Genomic DNA, 26,534 nt, shown 5'->3' with positions numbered 1-26,534 from the left:
ATATGATCTTTATGACTATAGGTGAGCATATTATTTATAAGCTCCAAAAATCAGAATCTGAATAAAATCCCATAAGCACCCTGCAGTATATGCCTCTTTACACGGTACACACTTGCAGTATATATGTATATACATGTACACAGTAATGTATACATATATAGTGTCACATCCACCGCGCTTACACTTATCCCACCCGAACCGCCTTTTGTGTTCGCCGGTCTTTTTCGTAGCGTATTATAATATACGCAAAGGCGTAAATAACATTTTGTACTCGCGCGTTACATTGCAGGTATCGCGTATACACTCACGTTATAATGCGCCGGTAAAGCGATTGACACTTTGCAGAAGTGTAGGTACCCACCCACATATTTATACCCATGTATAACGACGTATATTACGTGTGCGTCGTGAAAATGGCAATACGACGTTTTCGCTCGACGCCATTATAATATAATAAATAATCGTCGGCCGGGAATGAAATTAAATTTTTCCCGAAATCAGTCACCGTAGTTGCTCTCTAAGACATAATACCTGCAGTAGGCGCAAAAAAACAAAAATTAAAATACGTTTCTCGACGAAACTCCAAACGAAAATTCAATGGAATAAAGTGAATAGAAAAAACTTCAACCGTTCACCGCACAAAAAGGCTCGGTCGTTTTCAAAAATAATCCTGACATTAAAATATTCAGAAAAATATAGTTTGCCAGAAATTCGAGTAGTTATTTGCCTGCCTGACGACATTGATAGTTTTTTTTTTTGGAAAAAAAAACCAAAAACACGTTCAATGCGATAATCGCAATTTTTACGGACGGTGTCGTATAATTATTATATCGGAACGGATTTCTCTCTTGCGCGTCAAGCGCGAAAACGTGAGCAAATCGAAAAATTGGCTTATCCGTACGGAGTGAGTGTACAATCTGCTTAGAATTTCCTTTTCCGACCTAAGCCTCTGAGAGGTAATCCGCGGGTCACTCTCTCCCCCCTCCCCCTCCTCTCGCCCAGATCGGAGACGCGCGAGAATAAACAAGACAAGTCGCGTAGTCGCAGGATATTGCGTATAGCAGGCACGCAGTGTTTTATACGTTCAACGCTTTCGCTCGAACCCGACAAGAGACTAAAAACACTGCTTTTGACGGCGGCGGTTCGGAGCTCGATAACAGTATCAAACAAACTCTGCGTGTTCGGCAGTCATGCGAGCGTAGTGTCGTATCGCAGTAATATTAATATAATATTATTGTGCGTATAGATATAGGTAGGTATACGCGGTATACGCGGTATACGTTTGGAAATAGAACGACGGCGGGCGGTGTAACTTTACTGCGGTACTGGAAATATTGTTCTTAAGTATTTTTTTTTTCCCCATTTTCCGCATAGTGTCGTATTGTTATATTATAACAATATGCGTTCGTCGTATATATATATATATATATTCATATAGCGTCTCCGCCCGCTGTCGGCCGCCACAAGTATATTATGTGCGCGCCGCACCCTCGTCATTTCGTCCGAGCGCAGATATATAATATTATTATTATACAGGGTTATTCAAAACGATTCATTCGATTTCAGATGCTCGTACAGTTTTATTTTTTAGGTTTAGAACAATGTGCAGGTATACATTGGATAAAAGAAAAATATGTCAAGTTTAATCAACTGTATTACCTCAATCAATGTCCCATGTGAAGTCCTTTGGTTATACGCGAATAACATCTATAGTCGTTCCACTTAATCATCGGATACACTAGGTCGGCCTGTGCTTTTTCCTCTGCACAAGCACAATGTTTCTTCAAACTGATCGTAGTACCATCGACGTATACTCCGAATAGTGTGTGCATCGATCCCGTAATGACAGCGAAAATCGCGTTTCGCAGTTATTGTCGATTCACGCTTCGAAAAACGCTACACGCGAAATGCTTTGTGGTGTCCGGTCGACAAACTTGGGGAAACTGACTCATCGCTGTACGCGATTATTTTAAAATAATGAATTAATGACGTTTTAAGACTTGAGAATGTCCTCTATTAATTGGTATATAATTTGATAAGATAAAGTCTATTAGTAACCATTATAATATATAGCCATTTTAAATGGGATGAATCATTTTGAAAAACCCTGTATTATCGTTCTCTGTCTTATCGTGTGTATTCTAATAATAAGTCTCCAGCAATATTTATGCACGGGGTCATGGGTACGAAATGTTTCACTTGAAATTTTCACTCGGAACTATTTCAAACTGCGCTGGAAACTATTTCGTCCTCCTTGAAATATTGAAAAATACGTTTATTTTAATTTCGTGTTTTTCGGTGCGCGTTTCATATAAGACCCTCGCTAGATGGTCGGGATCGCGATGTGGAGAAGACCGTGTGCGACGGATAATCATTCTTGTGTATTATATTTCAACAACGCGTTTCAGTCGACATATTTAACTCTGCGCAACTGTGGGGTTCCTCGACTGTGGTCAAACTCGATTTTTCGTAATCCCCGAAAAAAATATTAATTTTATAACATTTTTAGAACCCCAATATATTTCATACAGCTCGTGTAGAGTTGCAACGGACGGGGGCAATCCGACCTGGCCGAGCCGCACGATGTTGCGCGTGCAGGTAGGCGTACGAACGACGTTTTTTGTGGATTTATTTCCGCACCGTTTACTTCCTGAATTTTCGTGTATCATAACCGAGGCGGGTAAGAGCACACACTCGCGCACAATGACACAATAATAATAATAATACTACGATATGAGACACACACACACACACACACACACACACATATATATAGGCACCTGTGTATGTATATATTATTATCGTATTATAGACATGGGGTTTTGAAAATAAAAACTGGTGCACTCGTACACTGTTGAAAATCAATAGGATTCGTCCGCACTGCGCTGGCGTAAAATACACATGTATATACTTACGAGTGAGTGTGTGTGTGTGTGTGTGCGCGTGTGTGTGCACCGTTGGATTCTTTCTAGTCCCGACGTGAATTTTTTAAAACGCGTCTTAACTCGCGGGCGGGCTTAACGGCCGACGAGCGGCCGCCCGAGGATCCTCGGGATGAAGGAATTGCGCTTTTTTTTCTTTTTATTAGTTTTTCCTGTTTTATTTTTTCAAACTCACCGCCAGCGCCTCGAAATGAATATTTCAATAATACAGACAATGCTGTAGTCATTGCACACGTTTGGTCGTTTATATACGCGCGCGCGTGTGTGTGCGAGTGTGAGTGTGTGTGCGAGTGCGGAACTGTACGCATTATATATACGCATTCTTCGTAGGTAAGACTATATTTTTTTTGTTTTTCGTACATATATATACATACACTTTTACTGCTAAAACGTCATTGTGCCCAATGAAACGATGTGCAGTTAAATTACCGCATAGGTTACCAGCTGGTATACATCCATTTATAATAGTGGCTACTGCGCACTCGTCGATGTTTCGAAAAGTTCCAACTTTTTTTGAAAATATTTTTTTTCCCCATAATTCGCTGTCATTTCAATAAGAATGATATAAATAATATAAACGATATTTCAATCGTTATTGAATGATATAATATTTGTTTTTAATTTCAGGTTATTAATGTTATTCGGAGTATTTCAATCGATAAAAATCAAATGTCGGACAAATAATTCATTAGCTACAAAACTTCATAAATATTTTAAGTTTAGATGGGTGGAGTAGAGTTTAACACGCAAAATTGTGTCCACTACTCCGCTATAAACTAAACTTTAAATACTATTATAACGATAAAAAAAAGTAAAAACATTATCTTTTTTTTTTCAGAAATGTTGTTATGATATTATGACATAAAATTATATAAAAAAAAAATTCTTTCAAAAAAACTTAAACTTTTCGAAATAGTGAACACAGGCACTTAAATGGATCACCGGTATATAAGTCATATTATAAGATTCTTAAACAAAAATTGTTTTATTTTTTTATTATTATTTATTGACGAATAAAATACGTTGATTGATTAACTTTCGTAAAGCTACCTACCTTAGCCGAAACTTTTTCAATTTTCGAATTCATTTTTGTCGATTTCATTCAACCGTCGTCAATATTATACTAAAAATACATTCGACTGGAAGAGATTATATTTTATTGTACATGGAGAAGATAACTACAATGGTATTATGTAATATTATTATATGTTTATTTTGACCCATGTTTTCAAAAAGTGTACCTCAGTCCGTATTACGTTATATAATCTTTATGCCGAAATCAAAACGACTGAAAATGGACAAAATGGCCGATCTTGTTTCACACTTGACAAAGTTTAAGATTGAAGTAAATATAAATATGTTTAGATAATGCGTATGTCAGTATGTAGAATATTTAATAAAATAATAAATGGTTCGAGAAGTTTGAGGTCCGTCGTGAGCTTTATTATTAAAGAAACAGATACGGCCTCCACCCAAAAACACAATTTAATGCACATCATAATATGTATTACGAGACATGGCTTGAGTTCACATAAAACACTTTTGGTGGTATCGCAATAATATCGGCAAACGAGTAGGCTACGTGTAGGAACATCTGCTTCTCAACATTAATTGATACATTGCTTTTCGACCTCTTATATGGCGTCACAAATGTTGTAGTGGTCGAAGATCATTATTTGGAACACGGGCGTTTATTGCAAGATCCCCATAAAAGTCGAGAAAATTGAGAGTCTCGACTATACCTGAGCATCGAGTCGCCATGGTCTAACCTAACCAGTATTTTATGCAGATGAACCATTTGCGAACGTGTCATATGGCATTTAATATCATATAATAATAGTGCGTTTATTGTGTATCTATGACGTATCTCAACTACGTCGCGTCGCGACCAGCAAAATATTTAAAAAATTAAATCTCTACCCTCCCTTCCCGCTATAATAAAAAAAAAAACTCAGTCACTAGATTCTGGGTTATCGGCCAATATAGAATAATTTTATGCTGACCGCGCCGATATAACAATACGAAAATCATTATAAACACAGACATTTTACGTTACACGCGACTTTCGCGAGCCCCAATTTTATTCAAATACACTAAAAAAAACGTAGTATGTAGGTATAGCCTGTAGCAATTTATTTTCGCCGCGAGGCAGAAGTTTGAAATTTTTACGTAGTTGCCCAAATGTTGGCACAAGTTTTTGGCACGGGATCTTTATGACAAAGTTAAAAGGCCAACTCCACGCATGTATTATTTAACAATATTAAACGCTCGACACGGTTTTCCAACATATAACTATAAATGTCAAAAGTTTGATACCCGTTTGTAAATGTATATATTGCAAAGCGTCGGTGTCGGGAAATATGCTCCGTTTCGGGGTGGAAAACCCCAGACGAATCGAATTCTAAAAACGGCGAATTTCCAGAAAAAACGTCGTCGACCGTTCATTCCGAGTCGCGGTCATCATCGGACAGAGTTCCATTTTCAGATATACCATCGCGTATTCGTTTTGGGCGCGCGGACGCATGGCGAAACGAAGCGAATCGGCATCAGAACTGGCGTCCAGTTGCAGTAGCCGGTGTGCCGACTCGACGGACGATGTAATGCGGGACACGAATACGACCGAATTCATATTGTGATATTTCAAAATACCACACTCGGCGTCGAACGCCATACGTCGTATGGGAATCGATCGAGCTGCACTGCAACCACGGATATGGATACTAGGTATATGGTTGCACAACGAGCACGGATATGACGGCTCTGAATGTTCTTATCAAGAATTTAAAAAAAAGTCGCGTGATACTAGCGCCCTCTATGACCTGGTATATCATATACCCGCGACTATATAAAATATTATAAAAATGTTTGTAAAGTCGTGGTAACATGGTATAAGAGTTCTTACTGTAGAGAGCGCTGTAGTAAAACTTTCCGACTTTTCGTCAGATTTGATAAGAACATTCGGCGCAGCTCAACGCTGTGATCCAATATAGGCTGACGTGCAACCATAGTATCTTAAATCCTGACTGCAACTGCAATCGGGCCGGCGACTCATCGTCCATTATTGTTGCAGCGGCGCGAGACGACTGCGGCCGATGAGTGTGCACGTCGTGTGCTGCACGCGATATCACATCATATGCACAATATATATATATATATACAGTGGACGCCGCTTATAAGACTCGTGGATATAAGGTTCAGTCGCTTATTTGAAGCAAAATTGTCTGAAACGGTCCGGACGTACCCAAATACGTTATAAAAAATTCGGTTATAAGACTCAAATTTTGTAAAAAAAAAAAAAATGGTAAAAAATGAACGTTTTTGGTCAAAATTTAGAAATAAATTAATGTTTTTTGCTCTATTATGTGTGTATGTATAACACGTTGTATCGTCTTTCGCATTTTCCAATATATTTCCGGAATATTATAGTTTATAATTATGACTAAAAAAAAAAACAAAATCACAATTTATAATAAATAGGTACATCTCTTATAATTTTTTATTAATGCATAAAATCGTTTTTTACATGTATTGTAATTTTAATTTTTCTATCAGAATTTTTTTTTATTCATTCAATAACACGTACGTCATATCATGTAATGTGTATTGGAGCATTAAAATTAAAGAAAAACATGTAGTAAAATAAAATTCATAAATATGCAATTAATTTTTCCATCCACTTCGCCTACGAGATTCATTCGGTTATAAGACTCACTTTGTGCTGGTCCCAATGTGAGTGCATCATAAGCGGCGTCCACTGTATGTACACGTCGTGTTACTTTACCGACGCTCCAAACAATATACACATAACATATTTTTATGTCGCCCGTACAACTGCATCGTCAGTGTCCATATACGCTGCACTCGTCACGTCATGCTATATCGCGGCGGGACACACTCGGATTCGAGTCGACTCCTCTGTATCGTAGTCTTCGTATCGCGTATTATTATCGCCGTCACTATACGAGATACGTGGTACAAGTACGACTACGTACGTATATATATATTATATGCGTATATATAGTACTGTGAGCGCGTATATTGTTACGCGCGGACGATCGGCGTCGGACGAGAAAGAGCTCTGCCGACACGACTACTATAAATTATATACGCGATGCAAAGCATATATCGGCGGCACACGTTATGCGTGTGATATATATATATATATATGCGCAATATTATAATAGATGTATAGGTGTGGGCTATAGAGACTGTGATAAATCAACATCGTCGCGTGATGTACGAGACGCGGACAATGAAAGGCGACGACGACGTATTGACAGTTTATGCGTCTATATATACATACGTTGTATACGAGTGTGTGTGTGTGTGTGTGTGTGTGTGTGTGTGTGTGTAATATATGTATAAATCGTAATACACGTTTGTGGGGCATACGCGATATGTGTAACGCTGCAAAAGCGACGGCGAAAAACGATGTTGCGCGCGACAATCGATTTTTGGCGACGGAGAATAAAAGGATATATATCCTCGGCTTATTTCCTTGTGTACGCGTGTCGCGTAGACATCCTGCAGGACTCGCCGCCGATCTCCCCCCCGCCCGCCCCTCCTCGCCCGCCGCCGACTTCGTCGCGTCATCGCCGGCTCCTTTAACCGGCCCGCGCCTCTCCACCCGCCGCTCCACTACCCCGCCGGCGAACAAAGCTCGCACGTGTGTAATTTTGAACTCGAATTCGTTCGAGGCGTAGGCGGGATCAATTCGCCACGATGATCCTCGGCTAATAATGCGAGGAGATTAAGTTTTTGCCGGCACGCCCGCGCGGTTATTACGGTTTTTCACTCTCGTCGTAATATCCCCAAAAGTCGTATGTCACAACAACATCAAATTCGACGGCAGGCCGTTTAAAGTTTTCCACGCTTTTTTTTTTTCTTTAACATTATAAACCGTGTTCGACATCATTTTTTCTCTCGTCATCCGAACTTATTTGTTTAGAAAACAACTTCTGAGCTGTCGATACAAGCGTGGTGATGTTATAACACATCGTCATTGTATTAATCATATCTTTGTAATATTATGTCGTGTTATCACATTGTAACTCATCGCGCACTTTGCCGAGGATGTTTGTGATAGTTCATCAAATTCAAAAACGGCGTACAGTTTATGCCTACCTAAGCGTCAAAACAACGGTTGAGATATTTTGCGTCGAGTTTAAGGGTCGGTTTTTTTTCAGTTTATTTATTTATCATTTTTTGTTGTTGTTGGTTGTTGTTGGCCCGCATATAAAACGCTCAGCTCAGCCGGTCTGTCCGTCCGTCGCTCGCACGCTTTAAAAACTTACTACGTAGCCTAGAAAACTTTCGAATGAGCTCGGACCACCGGCATAGTTGCCGGGGTAAAAAGTTTGGGAAAATAAAAAATGTGTACACCGCAGTGTATAATACACGACGAGGCTTAGAAAAAAAAAAAAATAATAATAATCATTGACTGTCGGAAAAGAAAATTAGTGATGCCTACCTATGTATTATAATATAGGTAGGTTTATATATTATGGTATACATGTCCATTGACCGAATGTACAAACATGTGCTCTAAATGTACCAACCATAAAATGGTTGCCAGATCCGTTTAGTCGGTACGCTTATAGACTGAACTGCGAGCAATCGGCCAACATTATAATCGAGTCATACTCTCCCTCTAGACTGCAAAAACGTACAATTAAAAAATCGTCGATATTTCTTTGTTCGAAGGCATCTGCAATCACAACGAAAACACAGTGATCGGTCTTGTATTATTTTATAATTTATATCGTTAAGATTGCCAGACCGGGCCACGGATTTCGCCATTGTAGCTGTACGAAAATAATAAATAACTATAATCATTGTATTTTGCTCTTATCCCGCCAAGTTCGATCAGATTTTTCGCAGTGTAAAATAATAACCGAATATATAAATATATCGTTATGCTCACCTCGTCTGGTGGTAACACGCGTTAGTTGTTCGTTGAAACATAATATTATTATAATGAAGCCTGTAAACGTGACCGTAGCGAATAAAATAAAACGTAACGCGTTTTGCACTGCAGCAGCAATTACACGTATTATTTCATATAATATAATACCTATACCCACACCATGATGTAGAGAACTGTTTGAAATATAAACGCATCGTCCTTAAATTAAAAAGCAGCTTTGTCACTCGTCGTAGGTACTCGCATTTATAATAATATGACGTTATCGTCTCGGACGAGAAATGCGAACTCATTCAAACTGCAAATTCAAAAAAAATATTTTGTTCGGTGTACACCATATTAATATACACTGTTGAACAAGACTTTTGATTTCAATTTCGGTACAATCCTATTTTTAACAGATTGCGCACCCGCAATAAAATATCATGTGGAAATGTACACTGTGTGTGCGCGCGAATAAAAAAAACAGTGTATTAAAATCGTGATTTATTTCATTTGAAAAACGTCTAAACTTGTTTCATCCGAACCTAAAATGTCGGCCATCTTTTTATGCCATAAACACACACATATATATATAAATATATATGACGACGCAACCATATATTTTTTGCGATAGGTGTGACGTCGAAAGTTTTACCCTAATGATCGGAATATATATTTTTTTCCATCGTCGCGTACGATTTATCATCCGAAGAAACGGATGTTTTTAGACCTTTTTATTCAACGCCTACCTATAGTAGTATTCGTGTACAATATATATATATACACACACAAAGCGTTGCAAAGTTTTTTTTTTTTTTGAGGGGGTGTCCTGTTGAGAGTTTTTAAGCCAATTTCCCCCATTGTACATATCGTACTTGTCTGCGTCTTTTTATCTTGTACCGCCGCTTTTCTTTATCACTATACTTGATAGAAAAAAAATATTAAAAAAGGTCAATCATTAAGAATACATTTTTTTTATCTACCCGTGTTTAGTTTAACGAGCTTTTTTTCAACACATAACGCTTACATACTTACCTGGCATTGTAAATATTTTTCCGTTTTTACCGCATGCTATGTACAAGCCTTCGCAGTATTTATGGCGATTTTCAGCGAGCAATTATTGTACCGCTGCAGCGACCTACTCGCGTCGTATACAATTCATAATAATTAACAACACACAACATTATCACGCGAAAGATTGCATCAGTGGCAATGCAACATAAACACGGTCGCACATCGAGTGCCGGAAGGGTTTTGGGGTCTCTGCAAACATACCCCAGAAAAAAAAAAATGAACCCCCGTGCTCCGCGATACATAATAATAATAATTCCATCGTATATTTCTATCGACGTTCGAATAATTTTTATTCGGCGATAATTTAAATCGTGTGTAATATATATATACGTATATCCGGCCAATTACAATAATCCCCACATAAATCGGTGATTTATCGCTTTTGGAACAACCCCGCGCGCCGCCACCATCGCACCGGAAAATATTTTCTAGTCGTACGTGATATAAAGATTCATTTTTCAACCGGCGATCGATCGGCAAATTATTGCAATACGCCCGAACATACGTCAGCCGATGTCGAAAACGTAAATGGCAGATATGTATAATTTTGTACATTACTATCGTATCGTATACATGGTGATTCCCCGAGCATAATCGCCTCGGGTAATAATTCGATTGTTGAAAATTCTGTTTTTTTTTTTAAATTTTTATATTATATTCTTAGAGTCTGTTGGAAAAAAAAATGTGTTGTGTGCATCCACGTCAAAATTTGAACCAGTAGTTTGTGACTTATCAAAGTTTATGTACTTATATTCGACGACATATACACGATCTAGTACAGTACAAACAATTTAAATGTATGTAAATTTAATATTTGTTTGGTCGTGTTGTCGGTATAGTTGTCATTCAAACAGTATTATTACAAATTTACAAATCGTAAAATGTTCATATCATATACTGTTATTTACTTGCGATTTAATTGTTAAATCAATTGCACAATATCCTTCCTAGCAATCAAGATATAAAGGACCTCGTATTATCATGTACACCGACACTTCTTAAAAGTTACAAAAATCTCGAGGGTCTGATTAAAAAAAAAAAAATAGTTTTTATATACACCTATTTAAAAATACGAAAAATCAGATTTTGATTATTAAAGTTGAAAAGGGGTGCGATCAGCCGCGAGCCGGTATGAATCATCTTGTGTAATAAGGTCGACGATGATGACAATAATCACATAATTATCATTATTACTGCTACCTTCTACTATGCAGAAGTTCTGCGTACATCACACATCATTTTATGATATTACATTATGATATTCAGCAATGGACCGAAACTCGCAGCGCTCGTATATACCTACATATTAGTATTATTATGCAAACAAACGAAATGATTTATAAACGGTGCACATTGTACAAATACACGCATAGATCAATACACGTGTTTTAGCAGCAAACACTTAATACAATATATATATATATAAACACTGTTGTACAGTAGTGCTCGTATGAGTGTTCGTTCGCATTCGTGTGTACATATGTGCGGAATAATTTAAATTCAAATCGTGTTTTAATCCGTTTTCACTTTCGCCCTCGGTGCATATAATTGCAAACGACGGTGCGGATACACTTACCTACCTACAATAATCGTTTATAATAGACATTACGACGTCATGATACATGCACTCGGTATTAATATATGTAATTAAATACGTGCAGACGTGTTATTGGGAAGTGCATTGCCTCGTATTATACATTAATATAAACTGCATCGCGAGATGAACTGCACCGCCGCCGCCGTCGCGGGACCGATTCGGAACCGGAACTGAGTGCGATTTATTATTGGCGAGGCGGTTCTTTTACCGGAAATCTGATCGAAACGCGACCGCGCGCCGACCGGAACAGACGCGAACAAGTCATCGTTTTTGTCCCCTCCGTTGTGCCGGGGGGGGGGAGGGGGTACGCATCGGAGTCGGGCGATTTTAAGACGGCCGCCTGAAACTATGATAATATATTATAATATAAAGTCACAAAAAAAATTCTGTACATTCCGATTTATCGCACTGCAGCGCACTATATAAAGTATGATAAATCACAGTAAATTGGTAAAGTTTAGTTCGTTGATCGATTGTACGATACCAGGATATAATGTGTGATATTTTTAACGAATCGGTTACCAATACAGTATTGCTATGAGGCCTATATACATATATATGTACCTATAGGTATAGTTGAAACACTCGCAGGCCGACAACAACACTGATATAATCCATGTTCGCAGTTTTCACCTCAGCATAGCATGTACATTACGTATTGTCGTAAGAATGTAAGATGTGATGCGAAAAAAATTCTTAAAAATCTTATTACGTACGTCGTATTTTTTTTTTTCAAACGATAGAGATAACTATTGTTTATCATTATTGCTTTCGCCCTGTAAAATTATTGTCATCCCGCTGAATAGCTGCGATAATAAGTGGCATCGTCATATTACAATATACGAGTCCAAGGTGCAGATACTAGCTCGACAATATAGTTTATTATTATCAAGCGACAAATTTATTAATAACTAGACAGGTACCTATACCTACCTCCTACGGCGTACGAATCGAATTCGGAAAAAGGAGTTAGAACCGTACTGCGTCATAACGATCGTTTTTAGGTAAAAGTTTAAAGTCCAGGCGAGTGTCGCGCCGGCACGGGCGTCGAGTATATTATATTGGACGAGTGGTAGGTACATGCACTTTCGAATGAAATCGGCCAAATGCGATGAAAGAATCGCCCTGTACACACAAAATAATATTTGTGTACAACACGATATTACGCGGAGACTGAGCAGTGATAACAAAAAATAATAAAACAATAACGATTTAATACTAGCTAAGGCCGTCGTCGTGTCGGCCGCTCGTAATTTTTTCCACTCGTCTCGCAAAGTATTCTAAATACAAACACGACGACGCGAACCGTTTGTATGCCCTTAAGCGCCGAGCAAACACGACCCTCCCTCTCCCCCCCCCCACCCCAGCGATATAATATGATATCCACACTATTTATGTTATGGCCCGTGCGCGCGTGTGTGTGTATGTGTGTGTGTGTGTGTGTGTGGCTCATAATACAGTGTAATGTAAATAAATGTGTCCCGGAGAAAAGAGAGTGCGTTTCCTCGTCACATTATATTATTATTATTACACGGTTGTTTGGGCTGTAAGTTGTACCGAAAACGGCGGCGGCTTCGGATTTTATATGCTGCGAATACTGTACGGCGTTATGTCGTGCTTTCGTCGCCGTAATAAAAACAAACGGTCTGCGCGCGCAGCTTTTATATCGCCGCGGATATTGGCTTTTCGAGGGCCGGTCTGGCGGATACGCGCATGTATTTAACATTACAGACATTATACACACGCCGACATATTATTTTAAATGCGATATTATTATTATTATTATTATTGTTCTGTTGGCCGGCGAAAGACCGGAAACGGGACCGGCGGCGACCAAACGATGACTATAACCGCCTATCCCGTCCGAACCTAGCGAAAAAATTAACAATTATAATTATAATCCATATATTATATGGATAACCACCCGCGAAATAGTCGCTCATAACAGTATTATTATTTTATCGGGTCGGCGGCGGCGCATTGTCCGAAATGTTTAGATTTATGGTTGGACAAAGCGCAGCGGCTCGTGTAATTTAACCATGAAATATTTTGTTTGTACAACTGCTGTAGTAGTAACTATAGTAGGACTACTTCTCTAGAATCGAATGACATTTAGAACAAAAATCATTTTATTTTATTTTACTCTTAGTAGATTTTAAAATGGCCGTGATGCATATAAAATTATTTGATGGTATTATTAATCGGCGTTTTTTATTTTTATGTTACTCGCAATAATGTTATTGACACGATAAATGCGCGACATCGAAATAAACGCTATGAATTACGTTTCCAATTTAATAAATATAAATGACAATAATCGTATTTATACCTCTGGAACAGAATTTCAATTCGAGTAAGCTGAATTTCGATTGCATGATAATGCATATTTATTCACTATTTTTATTTTAACTGATAATATTTTGGCATAAACGCATAACGTTATAATAAAGATGGTATAATATTGCACACATCTTGTAATATTATATTGTATACAAGTCTCACTTTTATGCATGTTGATCCAACAATAATATACTTACTTATACGCATTGCATTGAGTATATTAACTTAAAACTTGCTGGTATCCAATGTATATACTTGTTTCGTTTTGTTTGTTACCCCCCCCCCCATCTCCCGACCATAAGGTCACGCACATATATACACAGCCGTATATACGCGCCTAATCCAGACAAGGCCGGGGCGCTTCCATTTCATCCCCTTTTGCACCGGTGCACGCTCAAAGCGACGGGTGATGTGCACTAAATGTCTAAATACTGTATAGACGAGCTCTAATCCGTGAGGACACATGCATGCCGTTTTAATACACGATGATACCTGTCCAGATGAAAATTATACCACAGAGGTATACGCGAGCTATATCATTATGACGATGATGCTATGATGCGCGCATAAGCGAGTTCGAAAAGTTTAAGTCAAGTTGATTTCAACTTTTTGACTCGACAGTTTTGAATTTAATTTTCACCAACTTGACCGTTTCACTTGGATGATTTTTGTTCCCATTCGTAACATATTATAACGTACATTGAGAATTACTTTCAACAATATTATTAAATAATAAATGTTATAAAATGATTATTGATTGTCATCATAATAGAAAATTAAAAAAGTATAATCAGTAAAATTACATCTTGTTGCTATTAGACAGAATTGTTCGATTATAAAAATATAATTAAATTTGTATACAATTAATTTTAAGCTATCTATATATATAAATATATATATTGGCTAATTATATATTTTAAGAAAAATTAATTTAACTCGAGTCCGTAAGTTAGTTGTTGGTATAACTCTTGATTATTACAACCGCGTTGGTTAAACAATATTTTAAGAAAAATGATTTTCTCTACTCCATTTTTGCATCAGGTCTCAGGAAAACCATAACTTGCTATACAAGTTTTTGAAAATTTAATAGGTTTCAGCAAATAGGCACCTATCAACAGCTTATCCGTTTTGGATTCCAATATTCGCCAGTTATGGTACAATTCAAATCGTCAAAGAGAAAAAAAATTGAAAATCGAAACGATCATTGTCATCGATGTGGATTTAGTAGGCGCTATCAAAATATCGGTTCCAGTTTCTAAAATACTTGTTCTTCCGGGGTTCTGACTGTAGAACCGGTTCTTTACACGGTTCCAATGCGTGTGACCATAACCGCGGTTAATACACTGAGACTTTTAGCGGTTTTTCGACCAGCGGCAATAGCTAGGCAGGAATTAAACAAATAATGAGCAGTCTGATGGATTTATTCGCCGTTGCAACTATATACAACTATATACGTGTAACATCCGCTTTTCGCATCACACGCAACTCGTTGCAATAATAATATATTTTGTTTCTCTCCGAACTCTGATCATCGTGTGGTGGGCGGAGAGTGTGTATATAGCAATATGTGAAGTGGCGTAGGTATTTAATATCAATATTGCTGCCGGACGAGAACAATAATATTATTATAATTTCTTTTACGAGACCGAATTTCGTCGTAGGTTCTATCCTGCGCATCTATATTCATCCGGGCTCCACAATATATATTACAAAATGCGTACCTATTACAATGAAATGTCTTATAATATACGAGTATAACTACCCACGCGTTCCGGCCCGCGCCCGGTCTCTCGTCCGTTTAGGTCTATATTATTATCGTCATTACCATAATATTATATTATCACTACTATATTTTTAAGTGTTGTGTCACACCGCAGCAGTATTACAATATGCGCTCATCGCAAGTCGCCGATCGCTAATGCAAACAGACGATCGTTGATATAATTATTATTTAAACGGCAGTTGTACAATAATAATAATAATATTATGTACTACTATAATAATAATAATAATAATAATGCACTCGGTATACGACACGATGCGGGCCAATGGCACGTCGCACTGTCTTGGATGCACCGAAACATAATGACATTATTATGCAGGCTAGACGATGACGATAGGAATAATTTACGATGATCGTGTCATTAGGACGATGATACTGTTTGCTATGTGTAAGCATCGCAGCTCATGTGCGGCGCGTGCAGCTGCGGATCGTCTGCTCTCCGAACACGATACGGTTTCCCCGGCGATTGATGGTTTTCGAATGGTAATTTTATCGGCGCGTTATCGTGCCGCAAAAACAATATCGAAAAAAATAAAAATAAAATAAAATAAAAAATCGCTTCCGTCCAGGAGAGGCGAGTATGAAATACGTGCGGCGTTGCACACCCACCGAGATTCGTCGAGGCCCCTCGGAGGCGGCAGCTGCAGGCTCGCGATGGCGGCAGCTCGCCCGCGAGTTTAAAAATACTCGACGCCACCGCGAAACGCTAACGCGATGAGCGGTGCGTGGCAGCGGGCAGACTCGACAACTTAAATAAATCCCGAGCTTGCGGTGCCAACGAGTCCGAACGAGGTCTGCGTGCAAAATGTGTATAAACGCTGCTGTTGTTGCTGCTGCTGCTGCTGCCGCTGCCGCTGTATCTCCCGTTATGGCCCATAATAGACGTGTGCCGACGGCTACAGGGAAATAAAAAAAAAAAAAAAAAAAAAATATGCGTGCGCGCCGTAGAGAATTATTATCGCCGCCCTAAAAATAAATTCGAGTCGTTACGATATATGATGATAATATATACGAGATACGTGCGTATATATGGGTTAACTGCAGAGGAGGTCACCCGAATCGCGCACCGATCCTTATATTATATTATTATTGATATTGTATTGTTTTTTATGCATTATTGTATTACCATAAAACGACGGCCGCAGTATGATGTCACGATAATAATTGTTTGTATAGTAGTTGTGTGCTACGATTATAGTATTGTTATAACGACGTCTTATCAATCAATATTTTTGTCACTATCTACTCCTCGTCTCCGACAATCGTTTGCAGAGTTTGCGTCGTGTGTACCGGTATTACGAGATTTTTAGTATATTATCGTTTTAGCGACGAGATTGAGCATTCATTTACGCGACGTTGCCAACGACATTTTTGAACAGAAACTCTGACCAAAATTTGTTCAACTGAGCACAGTAATTCCATATAATTACAAACGGTTTAATAGTAAAAAAAAAATAATAAAACTTTAATCAATTATTCGACCGATTTTCAAATAGTTGCAATGATCCCGAATCTTTAATATTGTGAAACAAATTATACCAAGGTATAACAATACTGTAATGCATATGACCATGAAATCGAGTTATTATTTCAACTCACGCAGTACTGGTATTGGTGTAATAATTATTTAAACAAATAATATGTGGCGTATAAAACGGCTTAATATAATATTGTTTAACGTGGCAATATACGTGAAACGCCACGTAATTTTTTTTTATCAAAAACAACGTTTCCATTTCTGTATCCTTTGATGTGCACACAAAGCTTCTCAATCGTGTCGTAAAAACGGTGTTTTATGCCCTATCGTGTGATAGCCGTATAATATAGGAGCACGTATACGTAGAATATAAAATAAAATCGTACATGCCTTTATTTTTTCTCCGATTTGATTGTGCGGCGACCACACTGACAAATCCCACGACACCGCCCAAGGGCGTAAAGCGTTTTCCGTCGCGATTTCCGACGCTACCCTCCCCACCGACGCAGCCTAACGCCTTCTAAGACGTTTCTCGGATTTTCGTATTAAACCCGAAACGAGAAACTCGCATACCGAGTTATATACGCACACACGTAATGAATATTTCCGAGCAATAATAATAATAATAATAATGTGTACTTAAATAATTTTAGAAGTAACTATTTCACTTCCAAGTCGCATATTATTACACATCGTTCAATTCGCCGACGACGACGACGTTGACTTTGAGAGACCACGCGGACATATCGACGGCGAGTCTCTGCACACTGAAGAGTAGATTTTCGTTCGAAATCGATTTTCAGGTCATCTTATAAGCTTGACGTGCTGTGCAGCTGCGATCGACTGTATTATCATGTATTTTTATACCCGAAATCGATACACGTACACCGTGAATACCGACAGCATATAATTAAACAGCATTTTGAACGACCGGATTTCCACTTTTCATTTTATCGAAATCTCGGATATAATATGTAATATCACTTCATTTTTAATTTATCATCCATACAATGTCATTATTTTGGCGAGCACGGGTGCCGATTACATATACAGCGTTCAAAATTAAAACCTTTTCTACCGTCCTGTCGACATTCGTATAATATAATAAAGTCGCATCGTCGCCGCAGAATGGGTCGCAATCGTCGGACGGTATAAATGTTAATCATATTTAATAATAACATAATATATGTAGAGGTACGCGTCATATTTTATTAATTATGGTAATAATTCACTGGTTTGCGTTATTATACGATCGTCGTACAAATTATTATAATATATACAGATGACGCTGTCGACTTAATATTTATACATTTATTATTTGTAAATTTATACTTACGAGTCGACGAAATTCTAATTTGTTTTTTTCCCCCCATTTAGCTTATGCGAGTATTAACTGGTATAATATCATCATCACGTATGTATATATATATATAATATATATATATGTGTGTGTGTGTGTGTGTGATTGTGGTTATTTATTACAAAACTTTATTCCGTTTTTGTATAATAATAATAATAATTATTATTATTATTATTAATCTCGTCGACTGGTATACTATATAATATTAATTTAATTGTAACACACACTTGCACACATGACGCTATAATATGTAAAATTGTGTGTACCCTCTTACACTATATATATATATATATATATATAAAGTCAACAATTTATTTAATTCGTACGTACGTATGCGCAGGCGTTGTGTCTGATCCGTAAAAATGTGAGTTCATAAAGCGGCAAAAGCAATTTAAATATTTGGCAGACAAGTCACCTCACGGTATAATAATAATTATATATATACATATAAATGTACTATACGTATATATATTATGTACCTGCGTTAGTGTGTGTGTTGCGATGTTCAATGTCAACGACGACAAAAAAATAAAAATAATCGTTTCGCGTAAAAACAAGGGAAATCGTATTGTAAAAAATAAGAGTTGCGTTAAATTAAATATGTCTCGACGTCGAGAACGAGAGATGAGAAAAAAAAATAAATAGTGAACGATAACAAAATACGCTCGTCTCTGTACCTACGGCGAAAAGACCGCTGCTCGCTTTGTGACGTACGCTGCAGTGCACTCATTATTGTCGTCGATATTTTTAAATAATTTTTACTCACTCGCCTATCTGCCAGCTGCTGTTTAATTAAGTAATGTGAAAGAGCTAAAAAAAAGTTACATTTTTTAGTATGGAGATTTCACAGGTAATGTTGGTATTCACTTAAGTAATTTAAAAATATATTATCATACTCGTCTATGCCTTTTCTGATATTTAATTATTATTTATTATGATTGTAATAATATTGTGTGTCCAGTGCAGATTATATTGAATATTATAATATAAAATATAGCGTTTTTATCATGTTATAATTGAGACCAGAATAATTGTGATCTAAAAACGTATAATAGTACCCTAAAATTGTTAAAAGTATTAAATGATATTGTTTTTTTTCTTTTTAATTACTTAATAACTAGAATCAGCAAATAACATATTATGTCATATTATACAAATAAAATAATAATAATTGTTAAACATTTATCTCTGAATGACGAAAAATGCAATACATTTTCTTCTAGGAAATCTGGGCTCTCCATATAGTTATAATATGTACACAACTTAATAATCAATAATTATGTAATATTGGTATCGATGTTCAAGACTCAAGCGTTTCTCCAGACCAACAATTTCGTCATATTATAATATTATATTGTTATCATCTGAAAACAAGTTGTATTACAACATTCTCAACAACGTCAATAACGAAGTTTATTAGTTTATTAATTTATTGTGTATGTACATTATAATATCAATATGTAGGAACTTCGTCGACGATTTTTTTATCCGCGCACAGAAATATATCGTCCTATATTTTCATAATTATATTATATCGTAAAATTACGCAACAATACGGACGAATAATCACCACCTGTAATGATTTGTCGTTTCCAAATTAGTTAAAAACTTTTATATTATATCATGCGAGAGCCATAAAATATTTAACATCTATTATCGACGCTATCGAAGAGTTTATTTACGATTTTTGGTCTGTCGCCTACAACAAACGTAGGTATACGCTCATGTAATATGTTATAAACCAACATTACTTACGAACCAGCCAGGGTAGTTTGCGATTTTTTTTCCATTCGTCACGTCATCGCGGAATTTTCTTGTTATCGTTTTAATCATGCGTCCATATTGAATTCAAATCGATTTCCTCGAATTTTCGAGAGCCCGACAACAAGTTTCGCTGCGATCGGACGATTTAAATAAACATGCTATTAATATTGTTTGTATACAAGCAATCCAACTATAGGACCGGGTGACTGTGATACCAACTCGCCATCGCCATCGACGCCAACAACTGTTAGAAAACACTTTACTTGAAATTTTTCACATTTTCTCTACACATTTGTGTTTTATCAGTCCTATCGTGGGATAAGGGCATTACATAATTTTATTTTAGATTGAAATGTTCAACATCTAATCTTTGTATATGGCCATAATTTTAAATAGATTTGTTTAACATAATGTTGAAAATTGAAAATCAATTTATTTTATATTGGATTATACAAAGTGCAAGTTCAATGAAATATATTTTTTTCCCTTCGCTAGTCCCATTTATTTTGTATATTATTTTAACGAAATACTACTGCCGAATGGCATACCTATACATGTATTTAAATGGTCTTATATAAGAAGAATATATATGTGAAAATAAATTCAATAATATCAGTACCATAACTATGGTTTATTTTTTCGTGATGGGACTTCAAGACATTTACTATATCTTTGTGAACATAAAATGTCATTAAATGATGAAATTATGTTACATTTTTAAAAATCTAGTTATTTTATATAGACCTACATGTACAAAAGTATTTATAACCGTGACGGTCGATACCACCACGGGTGTAGCGAAAAATATTTTGCATCAATTTATCCGAACAAATAAAAGCATACGATGGCGGGGAGGAGCCGGGAACATGATACACAACGAAGGGAAAATATATTATATTATATATGTAAACGTTTGTTTGTTAATACAACGAAATTGTCAAAATGTCACTAAAAGGAAATCGCGTGTCAACTCAAACAATACTTGCATCGATCCTTATCATATACACGAATGTACATTAAACATTATCAATATTCTCATTATGGGTGTGTATATAGACAGTAGTTTGAAAACATTTTCGTTCCCAGGAATTTCAGAAATATACGCCTTCACGAGCCCCGCCACTGATATAGGTATAATTCTCACACGCATACCTATATGTAGTGAACGAAAACGTTGCGGTTAAAAAAAAAAAAAATGGCACTGTTCCAGTTGACGTGATCACCAGTGAACTGTACCTCATAACCCCTTGCATTGCTTACATCGCGATCGCATTTCGGAAAAAAAAAAATAGAGATTACCCATTGACAGCTTGCACTCTTCGCGCCCCTCGTCTGCGGTATGCTCGGGCACGCGCTAAGTCCACGCAACGACAATTCTCACTCTCAAATCTCAAATCTCTCTCTGATCGTCAGCTGCAGCCCGTCCGCACACCCGCCCCGATAATATTATAAGATGGGATTTTCCAATAAACAGTTTGTGAATCAACGCATTTGATTTTCATCGTTTGGTATGTATTGGGAGATATATCATGTATATATCGGGAGATAAAGTAAAGTAAAATCCACAAACAAATTATGCAGATACTTAGCACGTGACAAAAATATATATTGTGGATAAAACTCATAATATGAAATTTATGAATATCAAACGATAGACATACAATTTTTTTTAAATAATATAATCACTGTTCGCCTATTTAATTTGGATTTCTCATTTCCTGTAAATACTACTTTATTTAGAAAATCGATCTCAACTATAAATCAACCAGATATGAAAATATTATGAGTACTGTGGGGTACATATTATTTATACTGTTTAAATCATATCAGTAATTAACATATTATTAATATTGTTGTACATAACTACATAAGACTAATATAATATGTGCAATATGCATAAATATTTGTATATGCTATTAATATATGGTTGTATTAGTCATGAGTACGTTTGAATTATTCTTGGAATGTTTTATTGAATCAAATTTTATTTTTTCATTGGAACGAAAATCATCTAATAAAATAAATAATAAAGTAAATAAAAAAATTATACAAAATATTATTTTTCCAAACCAATTTATAGTTCGATCAAGACGTGTTTATTCAATTAGTAATAAAGCAATTTAAACAAACCAAGTTAACTTGAAAACATGCATTTTCTAATCAGTCAATAATTTAAAATGAATTAATAAATTACAATACGTGCAATCTTTACTGACAATGTCGTTACGTATACTTTTTCACATCAAAATAACCCTTCAATACATATATTATATAGTTAATATTAGATATAATAGATGGCATATTGGTAAACTTAACAATAAACAATATTAATTTTTAATGGTTATAAACTTAATAATTTCAAACCTATAAAGTTAAAAAACGAAATTCAGCGTCGAACTCATTAATACACGCTAATCAAAATTACACTGTTCGTCTTTCTCCCATTAAAATATGTAAATAGAATGGAGTATATCCGGGACTCGATTTATTGCTTTACATTTTTTAGATGGGCCTCTGTTTACCGATAGGCACGTTTCATTATTTTAAAACTAACCAAACAGTACTAAATTAATCAAACCTCGCCCAGACACGGAGGATAGTCCATTACCCAACGTATATATTTCATGAACCTAGGTAGACGAAGCCAAAAATAATTTAATATTGATTACAGATCTTGATACATCTTAACGGATCAATATCAAATAACTTAATCCGAATTTTCTTGATAGACCATGGCCTGGTGCCCGGCATCAATAAAGCTCTAGTTCCGGTGATACCTATAAACACGTCACATATCCTAAGTGATGTGTGTGCTAACGATAGGCGCACCGAGAAAATTCTGTCGGTCTATAGGCTACCCTAACGGAATGAAAAGCCAAACGGCTCTCCTCGAGACGCACATAATTGTTATAAATCGTAATATCTACTCATATTTATGATAAACCTTAAATAGTGTAATACTTTAAAGCGCCCACCCGGGACAACCGTGTGTGAGTACGTGCAGTAAATACACACTACCACAACAATACATACTACCATATTGCGCAGTACACACATTGTACAAATTATTTTAATATGAAACGTCATATTATATTAATTTATCCTTCGTAGGCACTGCACCGCACACCTGTTAAAGGTGACTGAAAGTCAAAATTACAATACATATTCTCACGGTTTGTTTTTACACGGCGGCGTGTACAATAGATCTTCATAATATCGAACACAATGCGCCATAACAATCAATCCAATAACCTAATCCAGATTTCCTTTTATAAACCATAGCCCTAGTAGGGCTCTGGTACTCACACTACGCGTGTACATCATAATAATATGTATTATAATATACACGGTGATATGGGTATCGATGCACCGGTGAGAAAATGTTGTCAGTTTATAGGCGTGGTTGACGGCATGAAAGGCCAGACGACAGGAGCCACTTCACCAGACGTACACAATTTATTGTTATAAATCGTAATACCTACTTACCTTTATTGTAAACGCATAATAGTGCAGTAATATTATATTATACTCGCGGTGTCCGGTGCGGCACAAAAGCGTCGACCCGGGACAACCGTCCGCAAGTGTGCTGTACAGGTACAAACGACCACAACAATGCATATTACATTGTACACAGTGTACAAATTATATAACACGTAATATTTTATTAATTTACCCTTTGAAGGCACGCCGCACACCTATTATGGGTGACTGGAAGTCAAATTTCCACAATTCATATTATTGAATGGGTAGTTTGTTTTTACGCGGCGACGTGTAACCAATATCCATACATTGATATTGTCATAAAACATTATTGCTCATTATTACCCGATGGCCGATATTACTATGCGCTTGCGCGAAGGCGCCCGCAGGTATATAAACCTAATGAGGGGGAGGGGGGAGTCAAAAACTTGTTACTATTTTAAACAATAATATTAAATAAAATATTATGGTGTGTCCTTGATACTAAGTATATACACCGGGCCAACGAAATGAAAACGTGTAGGTTGTCACTCACTGATTCGGAGAGGAATCAAAAAAAAATGCATGATGCACTTATACTTTTAAACAGCAGTCAGTACAAGTTTTATCGGTTATAGTTATAACTTATGAGTTATAGTTAATAACCAAACGACAGAATAATGCACATCGAACAGAATCGAATTTAATTATTAATACCGGTCAATATTTTGACAGTTGTTCCGAAACGTATTCGAGTGTACATTTTCAAAGCATGTGCTTCTAATCTACGGTTGAAACTTCTGTTACTTACCATTAACCGTGTACCACGTACCACCGGATGGCGCTGTTGATGTGTGAAAATGATGCTTAATGAAATGATTCACATTTAAAATATCGATTACCAACTATTGTAACTCGAGACCACAGATCATATCCCAATTTGTTATTTTTTTTGGATTTCGTATTTTCACTACTTCTATTTACCTGATGAAGAAATTCTTAATTTCTTGAGTTTTAAAATCAATCTTAAGGGGAAGACAATTAGTGTCGACCTTTTAAAAAGTGTGACGATTGATCTCTAGCTTACTTCTGCAGAAGAATATTGTTTAATATGTTTTTAAATTTCGTTTCGTATCCTACAGTGCGTATCGGTACGACGAGCAAAATATAGCTAAGTTTCTAGACAAAAACACTTTCCGTATCGAAACACTTCGTTTTGTGCGTGAAAAATACATTTGTGTTCTTAGGTTTGTAACACGCTTCAACTTCTAGCCGACAAATAAATTCAACTCGAATGACCGCGCGCGATTTGCACCCAGCACAAAGGAATAAACACTATTATTGACATAATATTATTGTACCCGAAAATATTATGATTTCGGCACCAGTTGTATTTTTCCATTCTCCGAGTTTTTCTCCCGCAAGAAATCCGTTTCTACCATAGTCTAATGAGCAGTAGGGATACGGATTATGTCGATAGGATATGACGATGACGTGTTGGACAAACAAAATTGCGCAAAATAAAGAAGAGAACAAATTATTATAAACTGTGAGCTGTACGTTTCAGGTATACATTTCTATGCACAAATTGAGCCCGGCAAAGACTATTAGTTATAAGTAACATTATGTGCATGGTAGCAAAAATGTAGTATTGTCAAGAGGAAACTACCGTCTCTGTCCTCCAAAAATGTTTTTTTGGTTCGGTTTAAATAAATGGATCAACAAAAAGTGAAAAAATATGGGTGGACTGATATATTATGTTGATAAATTTTTTTTTCGTTATTTTAATTATTTATGGAGACATAGAGTAAATAATAATAAAAACAAATTACAAACGCACCTACACCAAATATATTTAAAAGTAAATGTACAAAGGTGTTTAAAATTTATATCGATAAATTCAGGGTCGTTAAAATACTGTTGGTGCAATTTACTACCTATCTATACTATTTTTACTACCTGTTAACCTGTGGGCGCAATTTACAATCACCCGGTGTTTTTGGTTGGGTTGTAGAGCTGCGTTGTTGATATCAATAAAAAAGAAAAATCCTTAGATATGAGCTAATACATAGTATAGGTACCTGGCACATAGTATAGATATACTAAACGAAAAATAAGTAACACTGCGCAGTTTGGTTTCTTCAATGGCGGTCAAGTTTATAAATATCGAAAAAAAATATTCAGCGGAATATTATATTGACGTTATTATTACACACTTAAATATATATTTTTGTATTTTTGTCACAATATTCGAGTATTAATGTGAACTTTGATTTTTGTCATTTTCAGATAACGCTGAAAACCGAGTGTGTCATCTTTGTCGTCTTCACTTGTCTTTACTGCAGGTAAAAATACACTTTAATCTATAAACTAGCTACCTATATACGTATAATATAATATGTGTCTGTGTGTGTACATTCGGTATTGTACTTTTATTACAATATATTACAATACGTCAATACATTATTATCATGTTCTTATTGTGCCTTGGTCTACCGGACACCACACGGCACCGTGTTTGTATGTTATTATTGTGTCTGCCGACAACCGAAACAAATTGAAATCCCTCAGTTCTGTATTTACTATACAGTATACTGTTACAGTGTTACTGCTTCCGTTGGTAGTGCTGTCGGTAGTATATAATTTGTAGTTTGTACCAAAATAAAAATCGGACAGGTATAATGTATAAATAAAATAATATATCAATCCATATTTACTTGTTTAATCTGCCTCTCTAAAGAACGCGTGTGGTCACGACAGCTGGAACGGATGCAAGTTTTTTGTGCATGAGTACACGGCACACCAGTGGCGCCAAAATTTAGCAGACCAATTT

At 36.4% G+C, this 26,534-nt stretch overlaps 1 protein-coding gene across 2 annotated transcripts in view; it reads left to right on the top strand.

The window, feature by feature from the left end:
- Positions 1-26,534, top strand: part of LOC111033566 (protein muscleblind) — a 179,679-nt gene that overhangs the window by 41,992 nt on the left and 111,153 nt on the right. For both annotated transcript variants that reach the window (XM_022314359.1, XM_022314357.1), the window contains exon 2: positions 25,991-26,046. The gene's annotated coding sequence lies outside the window, so the exon portion shown is untranslated. The remainder of the gene's footprint in view (positions 1-25,990; positions 26,047-26,534) is intronic.

The sequence above is a fragment of the Myzus persicae genome, unplaced genomic scaffold (genome assembly GCF_001856785.1).
Source record: "Myzus persicae strain clone G006 unplaced genomic scaffold, MPER_G0061.0, whole genome shotgun sequence".
Lineage (NCBI taxonomy): Eukaryota > Metazoa > Arthropoda > Insecta > Hemiptera > Aphididae > Myzus > Myzus persicae.
This window is presented reverse-complemented; position numbering and strand designations above follow the sequence as displayed.